This window comes from Oncorhynchus kisutch, unplaced genomic scaffold (assembly GCF_002021735.2).
Source record: "Oncorhynchus kisutch isolate 150728-3 unplaced genomic scaffold, Okis_V2 scaffold2905, whole genome shotgun sequence".
Taxonomy (NCBI): domain Eukaryota; kingdom Metazoa; phylum Chordata; class Actinopteri; order Salmoniformes; family Salmonidae; genus Oncorhynchus; species Oncorhynchus kisutch.
The window spans coordinates 337,739-347,738 of NW_022264850.1; the positions used below are offsets into that span (position 1 = coordinate 337,739).

A 10,000-nucleotide genomic window follows, 5' to 3' on the forward strand; every position below is an offset into this window, starting at 1 on the left:
CTAGGGGGTGCTGTTGTCCCCGTGTGAGTTCCTATTGTTCAGTGCAACCTGTAAGCAAGTAGAAGTCGCTCCTAAGCACTGATCTAGGATCAGCATACTCCTGGCCAGTCCTGACCTTTACTATATGAAGGTTAAGCGCAATACTGGTCCTAGATCAGTGCATGAAGAGAAGATTCTATGTTGCTTTATTGGGTATAGAGAGAGCCCATGATTCTCAATGTCAGCGCCTGATTATAGTAATCAAGTGCTCGTTGACCGGTTGTAGCATCAGGTGTGCTAGTTCTGGAACAGTTCAAATGCATGGACAGGCTGGGGGTTGTCGAGGAGAGGTTGTGATAATACATGGACAGGCTGGGTGTTGCCGAGGAGAGGTGATAATACATGGACAGGCTGGGGGTTGTCGAGGAGAGGTTGTGATAATACATGGACAGGCTGGGGGTTGCCGAGGAGAGGTGATAATACATGGACAGGCTGGGGGTTGCCAAGGAGAGGTGATAATACATGGACAGGCTGGGGGTTGCCGAGGAGAGGTTGTGATAATACATGGACAGGCTGGGGGTTGCCGAGGAGAGGTTGTGATAATACATGGACAGGCTGGTGGTTGCCGAGGAGAGGTTGTGATAATACATGGACAGGCTGGGGGTTGTCGAGGAGAGGTTGTGATAATACATGGACAGGCTGGGGGTTGTCGAGGAGAGGTTGTGATTATACATGGACAGGCTGGGGGTTGCCCGAGGAGAGGTTGTGATAATACATGGACAGGCTGGTGGTTGCCGAGGAGAGGTTGTGATAATAGATGGACAGGCTGGTGGTTGCCGAGGAGAGGTTGTGATAATACATGGACAGGCTGGTGATTGCCGAGGAGAGGTTGTGATAATACATGGACAGGCTGGTGGTTGCCGAGGAGAGGTTGTGATAATACATGGACAGGCTGGTGGTTGCCGAGGAGAGGTTGTGATAATACATGGACAGGCTGGTGATTGCCGAGGAGAGGTTGTGATAATACATGGACAGGCTGGTGGTTGCCGAGGAGAGGTTGTGATAATACATGGACAGGCTGGGGGTTGCCGAGGAGAGGTTGTGATAATACATGGACAGGCTGGGGGTTGCCGAGGAGAGGTTGTGATAATACATGGACAGGCTGGGGGTTGCCGAGGAGACGTTGGGAAAAGACTGCCTATGTGATGCCCTACTAGTTTCTATGTCCTATTGAAATGAATGTCAACCTGTAGTTCTGTCACATTCTCTGAGAAGGGGAGCTGTGATACATGACCACGTGACCATACTACAATAACAATGTTGTTTTGAAATGTCTTGGCATGACTGTGTGTTTTATAAGGAATAAGGAGGTCTGTTTGTACACCTCTGTCTAGTCTGTCCCATGTGTCTGGTCCTAGAAAAACCTTGTCTAAGAGCATTAATCACAGGATTTATCTTAGTTAGTGGAGGGTTTTCTAAAACATTCCCCCCCTTGATGTTGATATTGGTAAAGGTGGACGTCTTTAGTCTGTCTCTCAGAGTCAGGAATGACATTGAATTGACTGAAGTTCGCATCCCAAATGGCACCCTATTCCCTATATAGTGCACTACTTTTGAATAGAGCCCTATGGCCAATGGCACCCTATTCCCTATATAGTGTACTACTTTTGACCCTGGTAGTTCACCATATAGGAAATAGGGCTCTGGTTAAAAGTAGTGCACTGTACAGGGAACAGGATACCATTTGGGACTCAGCCTGAAATGATATGGACGGAACCTTAACCCTGTTGTCTCTATTATAACAACACTATGACCAAAAACCATTCAACCTGACCCCTGACCCCGGTCTGTTTTGGTGTTTTTTGGTAGATAAATTGGTGCCGCGACGGAACTCGAGGTGGCCAGGGGCGTCGTCTGTGAGGGAAGGACAGGAGGACAGACAGGCGGGCGGACAGACAGACAGGTGTCTGTTGTACACGTTAGAACACACTGACACCTGGTCTGGAACCACAGGCGGGAGGACAGACAGACAGACAGACAGGTGTCTGTTGTACACGTTAGAACACACTGACACCTGGTCTGGAACCACAGGCGGGAGGACAGACAGACAGACAGGTGTCTGTACACGTTAGAACACACTGACACCTGGTCTGGAACCACAGGACTTCCAGGGGAACCGTTACCCAGAGAGAGAGTCAGATAGAGAGGAACAGGCCTAAATAAACCAGGGGAGCCGTTACCCAGAGAGAGAGTCAGAGAGGAACAGGACTAAATAAACCAGGGGAACCGTTACCCAGAGAGAGAGTCAGAGAGGAACAGGACTAAATAAACCAGGGGAACCGTTACCCAGAGAGAGAGTCAGAGAGGAACAGGACTAAATAAACCAGGGGAACCGTTACCCAGAGAGAGAGTCAGAGAGGAACAGGACTAAATAAACCAGGGGAACCGTTACCCAGAGAGAGAGTCAGAGAGGAACAGGACTAAATAAACCAGAGAGGGAAAAGATTCTCATTTTAGGGTGCTAAGTAATTTTTCTGAATTAAGTGATTTAAAAATAAATAAATAATAATAATGATTTCTAATTGGGAGGGGGAGGGGGGGCAGGACTGGGTGTTTGTGAACCAGTGTGTACAGTCCTAGGTCAAATATATAATGTCAAATACCATTGTGTCCTAAAAAGGCACCCTATTCCCTATTTAGTGCACTACTTTAGACCAGGCCCATAGGGCTCTGATCAAATGTAATGCACTATATAGGGAATATAGTGCAATTTGGTACACAGTCCAGAGCTGTGCTTAGTTTAGTTCAGTGGTTCTCAACCCAGGGGTACTAGGAGAGGGTACTAGAGGGGGTACTAGAGAAGACTCATGAGACCATAGGCCTACTGGTCAAAATGCACATGAAGGGGGTACTTCAGGGGTACTCTGGGCAGAGCAAAATTTAGTTGGTGGCACACTAACCCCCCCAAAAAATTGGGTTTAGTGTTTCCTGTAAATTGGAACCAATGAAACCGATTTGAATATTCCCAAGAGGACAAACTCCAAACTAAATCAAGATCCCAAAGGCTCTGTCTCAGAGGACACCTTGGAAGAGCAGTGGAAGTATTAGAGACCAGGTGTGTGATCCGTCTGTGGTGTGAGAAGACTCTCCTGTACCACGTGCATGACTGACATGTCGCAAATATAACCACATTTTGTTTTTTTTATAGCTACATACATTACTTGACAACAAAAAAATATTTTATAATAGAATAATGAAATTGTTTAATTATAGCATCATCATAACTTTGTATTACGTTTATTGTTATTATTATTAACATTATGGTATTTAATCGTAAAAGAGATTAACAGTTTTTATTATTATGTTTATTTTGTTTTAAATCTGTGTATTTGGATGTATTGATACTTACTAAATGTTTACATGTACACCTATTGGACACGAACCAGCAGGTGGTTTTGTATGTACGTCCCGATGATATCATTTGTAAAAGTGCAACGTTTTGCACAAGACCAAAAAAATACAGAAACTACACAGAAACAAACAAATAAAGAAGTTGACTGAAGTAGGAATGGAATTATGCAAATCACATGACTGGAGTGGTTATTTATCTTTAATGGGGGAGGGGGAGGAGGGGGAGGAGGGGAGGGGAGAGGGAGGGGAGGGGAGAGGGAGGGGAGAGGGAGGGGAGGGGAGGGAGAGAGGAAAGGGAGGGAGAGAGAGGGAAAGGGAGGAAGAGAGAGAGAGAGGGGAAAGGGAGGAAGAGAGAGAGAGAGAGAGAGAGAGAGGGGAAAGGGAGAGAGAGAGAGGGAAAGGGAGGGAGAGAGAGGGGAAAGGGAGGGAGAGAGAGGGGAAAGGGAGGGAGAGAGAGGGGAAAGGGAGGGAGAGAGAGGGGGGAGGAGGGAGGGAGAGAGGGAGGGGAGAGAGAGGGGGAAAGGGAGGGAGAGAGAGAGAGAGAGAGAGAGAGGGGAAAGGGAGAGAGAGAGAGGGGAAAAGGGAGGGAGAGAGAGGGGAAAGGGAGGGAGAGAGAGGGGAGGGAGGGAGGGAGGGAGAGAGGAGGAGGGAGAGAGAGGGGGAAAGGGAGGGAGAGAGGGGAAAGGGAGGGAGGGAGAGAGAGGGAGAGAGAGAATGGGAGGGGAGGAAGGAAGGAAGGCATGTTTTGGACAGATGTTATATTATTAGACCACTGAGTCCACACACAGCCTTGGATGTAGTAGCCAATCTATCCTTGTATAGAATTTGCCACAGAACTCATATCAGCTTACCTAAACCTTAACCATTAGAGGGACAAATATGACCTTAAATCAGCATCTATGTTTACACAGGCAGCCAAATTCAGATATTTTTTTAAAACGAATTGGTATTTTGATCAATCACATCAGATCTTTCACAACAGATATTTTCAAAGCTTATCTGATTGGTCAAAAGACCAATTAGTGACAGAAAAAAATCAGAATTGAGCTATGTAGAAAAGGCCTTCATATTTAGTCTTTCTGTAACTCCCAATCACGGCCAGTTGTGATACAGCCTGGAATCGAACCAGGGTCTGTAGTGACGCCTCTAGCACTGAGACCGCTGCCCCACTCGGGAGTAGCAGTGTGTGATTGATGGTGGTGAGGTGACAGGCCAATTAAGACAGCATCCATACTGCTCTAGCCGGCAGCCTTGTAGTGATTTCAAATCCTTAAGAGTCCGTTGACGCATCTATCTAAGCAACATAATTAAAATGTCCAACAGTTTAAACTTGAGATATCAGTTGTTGTTTATTTATAGGGGCTGAGCCTCAATCCATCACATCAGCCTGTCAGCCTTCCACATCTGCAGTGGAAGGTGGCTGAGCCTCAATCCATCACATCAGCCTGTCGGCCTTCCACATCGGCAGTGGAAGGTGGCTGAGCCTCAATCCATCACATCAGCCTGTCGACCTTCCGCATCTGCAGTGGAAGGGGGCTGAGCCTCAACCCATCACATCAGCCTGTCGACCTTCCGCATCGGCAGTGGAAGGTGGCTGAGCCTCAACCCATCACATCAGCCTGTCGACCTTCCGCATCGGCAGTGGAAGGTGGCTGAGCCTCAACCCATCACATCAGCCTGTCGACCTTCCGCATCGGCAGTGGAAGGTGGCTGAGCCTCAACCCATCACATCAGCCTGTCGACCTTCCACATCTGCAGTGGAAGGGGGCTGAGCCTCAACCCATCACATCAGCCTGTCGACCTTCCGCATCGGCAGTGGAAGGTGGCAGAGCTACGACGGTGTCGGTAAGACCATGAGACATCCCCAAAATCGGTCATCTCACAAAAACATCTGTAGCTTCCGAACTAATATGACCCTACTATGGAAAGGGGAGACTCTCCCAAACATGATGATGTTCTCCGTTTGACTCTACGACCCCCACAAGTATCACGGGACTCGTCTGAAGGTAAACCCATACAAACAAATGGAAGAAAGGAGAAAGTTGGGTGCCAACAAAAATAAGGGGTTAAATATGTGTCCAATATATATATATATATATTATGAGGGATTAAGGACAAAATCCTGGAATCCTCCAACCAGGATTTCTTGAAAACCAGTGACTTTGGGTCAAATTACTGGAAGTTTGGAACCCGATACGACTAGGCCTTAGGTTAATAATGACCTGACTGTTGACTCATCAGTGTTGCACTGCACATGCCACTGAGTCTGTTGAGAGAGAGAGAGGAACAGAGAGAGGAACAGAGAGAGGGGAACAGAGAGAGGTACAGAGAGAGAGGAACAGAGAGAGGTACAGAGAGAGAGGAACAGAGAGAGGGGAACAGAGAGAGGAACAGAGAGAGAGAGGAACAGAGAGAGAGAGTCAGAGAGAGTCAGATAGAGAGGAACAGAGAGAGGGGAACAGAGAGAGAGGTACAGAGAGAGAGGTACAGAGAGAGAGAGTCAGATAGAGAGGAACAGAGAGAGAGGAACAGAAGGGGAACAGAGAGAGAGAGTCAGATAGAGAGGAACAGAGAGAGAGGAACAGAGAGAGAGACTGCTTACTCATTAGTGTTACACATGCCTCACACGAGCCACTGCCTCTGGCTCCTAAATAAGAGAGAGAGAGAGAGAGAGAGAGAGAGAGAGAGAGAGAGAAGCAGACAACCTAAGAAATTAACAACAATGACAAATGGTTTGATGAAGAATGGGACAAATCCGACTGTAGTCGGCAGATATTTAGGACACCTCGTGAGCTGTCCTAACCAGTTAAGAGTTACCAGCAGGTGTCTTGATAATAGAAAAAAATGCACCGAGTCAGTGGTTCCTGCGCCCCATGCTATTGCTTTGGAGTCGTTAAAAACATCACGATGTTTAAAAAAAAAAAAAAGATGTCTAAATTGGTCAATTGAAGACCTCTCATGTAACATTTGATTGTGTTCGATTAAAATGATAGCCCTTTTAAACGTTGCATGCAACATGATCGGCAAGTGACTTAACTGATGCCTACTGTGTCAAAAGCGATTTAGAGTTGTTAAACCGGTGAGAGACGAGTGTGTTGACATAACGGTATTTTTTTCAACCATCACAATTGTAAAAAAAAAGTGTAATAATTAAAAAGTGATGCATCCCAACATATTAGGCAATAATTAAGAGTTTTACCATGACAACATTTGATGTACAGTGTCCTTGTCTGAAGCGTTCTGTGGAGTTAACAGTTGGCGACGCCTCATTACGATTGGTTATTCCCCATAATTTGCAACAACGTCAATGAGCGTCATCGCTATATATCCTTTGCGGTACCTCAAACTGTCGTGATTACCAGCAGAGATCAACTTTTATAAATTGATTTTTACTCCTGGCTCAGAGTTAGTCTATGCAGTGTTTAAACGTCATCCTTAAATCTACTATGAGCTGGGAGTTGTTGTTGTTGTCGTAAAACAGGTTTAACGAGATTCCTAGGACTTTGAGATTCTTTATAGATAGGCTCCCAGACCTTAGGTTAGATGCACTATTATGGTTTCATTACCCAATCATGGTGTTTCGAGTCTTTCTATTGTAGATGTACAACGTGAAAACGTAGTGGGTGAATTTCCGCAACAACTAAGAGCGTTGAAGCGCGAGGGTTAACTTCTCCGCTGTTTTACCACGCTATGGGGGATGAAAGCCAACCCGTGCAGATGCTGTGTGTAACCGTGTGATCATGAAGTCTTGCATCATGTTCATCGCAATATCAGCGGTGCTGCTGGTGCGACGTCATTTCCCCTGACTACTTGGCGAGGGAGGTAATGGTTAGGTCAGCGGAGACAAGTGCATTGATCACTTTCATATTTTTCTTTAGGATGTATTTAAAAAAAGTATACATTCAATAAACATTTAACAAGACTGGGTCAACAAAAGAGGACATAGACATTCTGTGTGTGACCAGTCTTGTGTGTTCCCAACAGACCCTACACATCCCTGGTATATGATGCCATTGCTAAATACTGACTCAAATCACACAATCAATAGTCTATTTTACAGTACATCGGCATTTGAGGATTCCCACATTAAATACAGTAGGTATGGAATGAACCTAGACTAGAGAACTAGGCTATAGGCTACACCGCGTACTTTTAGCGATAGTCTATAACCTAGCCTGGTTGTGGCTCACTGCAACGTCATCTGAGGACAAGACAAAGGTCGTCACTAGTTACCACAACCACAGAGTCATACCACAACCCGCATATTTCTACAATGTATCTTCTTAAAATCTGATGTTTAACCCTAACATTAACCACACAGTTAACGTTATGCCTAACCTAACCTCAAATAAGACCAAGTGACGACCCAAGAATGGTGTCTCTAATACTATAATACTGGGGCGGGGCCTATGATGACCCACTGCCAACATTCACACAGGAAGGAACATCTATCCACGTGCATTGTTGTAGAACTACCCTCACCCCTGGCTATTTCATATCAATTTCTGGCAGCAAAACACCGGTTAGATAAGTATGTTATTGCGATATTAAATGTTGAATAAGTGAGTGTTGTTGGCTCAGAACTGGAATAAACCTGTTCCACCCAGCCAGGGAGTCTCTGTCCGCACGTGCGCTCCTGGAAAGGCTGTTTCATCAGTCTGCTCCCCAAAGAGCGCGCTCTCGACAAAAACTCGAGCGTAGGCTACGTCACTGGAGTGAAGGAGCAACCAAAACAGGCATAGGCTTACCAGTAAAAATACATATAACCGCTATTTATTAATTTGCCTAAAATGTAAAGGGAATGTATGCGTGTTACTCTGTTTTTTAAAATTCATACAATAATAAGAGAGTGATGGATATAATTTATTTGTCTTCAATTTAAGGGGCTTTATTGACATTGGAAACATATGTTTACATTGCCAAAGCAAGTGAAATATATAATAGTATTATAATATACATCCAGTAGGCTACTTTTCTCCACGTAGGCGTAGGCCTACAGACTACTTCACAGATCTAATGGTAATTGAAGTGTGACAACGCTCAGTATCGTGGAAGCGTAACGCAGGGATGCGCGCTCTTGAGAAAAAGGCTACAGCAGTATTTGCGCGCCCCCGCTTGAAGACCGGCTCGAGCCGGTAGGCTATAAAGAGCTGACAGAACAGTAAGGAAATAAGGAAACGGTTGATTTACTTTAACCTGAAGACACAGATGTGTTTTAGGCATTCAAGAAAGAGAGGACAGATACAGTAACCAGGGTAACATAATAAGCTATGATTCTTCTTGTGGATCGGACAAGAGGACATTTTTACATCATGCTTAAAAAGATGTTGCTTTAGTCCAGAACATCGATTCGTCTGATCGGAAGCGGAAGAGACAGAGCTGGTAGACTAACGGTATAGGGAGAACATAGAAATAACATACCGATAAACTAGCTGCTCATTTTGCCATTAAAACCTGTTCGTTATATTCGACAGTCGACTATTCTGTGTCGATCACTTTTCCGACTAGACTGATCGTCGCTCTGTTGGTAAGTATTTTATATTTCAACGTGAACTCACCCACCCAATGTGAACAACTCACTCAGCTGCCAAGCGAGCAGTGATGCTCACTGCTTAGTGTAGCTCCGAGGCCAGGGCGTTGCTTAGTGATTGATGCCTTACCAGTAGTAGCCTAAGGGGTTTCAAACTGGGGTCCGCGACCCCCTACGGGTCCGCGGAGGTACTGCAGGTCTTCCGCTATGTTTTAAAAAAAAAATATATTTTTTGAGATTTTGGTAGGTGTTAAATAACTACTTTATGAATATCGCTAGCTGCAACAGAATACCACAGTGGATACCATTTGTATGTCTTTGCATCTAGTATGAAGGGAGTTAGATGGTTTTATGAGCCAATGCTAACTAGCGTTAGCACAATGACTGGTAGACTACAGGAACATTTAGCGTGCTAGCTGTTACTGTTCATCTGACTCTGGGGAGGTAGTTAAAGGGCTTCATTGTCAAAATCTCGAACGAACCCTTTAATATGGAGGAAATTACACTAATTGGAGCTAATTACAGGGCTTTTTCTGTATAGAAAACTCTTAGGTGGGCCATTCAAGTGCTCATTTTCGGGATGGGAAAAAAAGTTTGTGTCAAACTTAAACGACTTAAACCAGATAGAAAACATGCAGAAAAGATATTGACCTATACATTTATATATATATATATATTATTAAAAAATAGATAATATACCATCTTTGAGAACTAACAATCAAATATAAAGCTAGAGAGTCAGGGAGAATCGAACATCCCATAAACTGGGCAGTCAGGTCACATGCCCATTGGTTTAGTTAGAATGTTTGAGCAGAGGAACAAAGCATTTGCCATGACAACATGCATAGAATTGCAGAAAATTATCTATAAAACTACAACATTTTCTCTACGCCGACCAAGACACCTTTCTACCTAATAGACTATGTTAGAGTTAACTCCTCCTCTTCCAATGAACTGTGTGGGGTTAAAATAAGGAAACTATCGACCAAATCTATTCATTTTAAAATGTTGATTACTTCTACTTGCCATTATAATTCACCTGATGACAAGATGTGAATCATTTTTTTGTTGCTAACATAT

At 44.6% G+C, this 10,000-nt stretch overlaps 1 protein-coding gene and 1 pseudogene across 1 annotated transcript in view; both read left to right on the forward strand.

Annotated features, from left to right (window-relative positions):
- LOC109876164 (WD repeat domain phosphoinositide-interacting protein 1-like) overlaps positions 1 to 3,565 on the forward strand; it is a 29,892-nt pseudogene extending 26,327 nt beyond the window's left edge.
- A 4,926-nt stretch (positions 3,566 to 8,491) lies between these two features.
- slc16a6b (solute carrier family 16 member 6b) overlaps positions 8,492 to 10,000 on the forward strand; it is a 14,789-nt gene continuing 13,280 nt past the window's right edge. The window contains exon 1 of the mRNA XM_031819966.1: positions 8,492 to 8,917. The gene's annotated coding sequence lies outside the window, so the exon portion shown is untranslated. The remainder of the gene's footprint in view (positions 8,918 to 10,000) is intronic.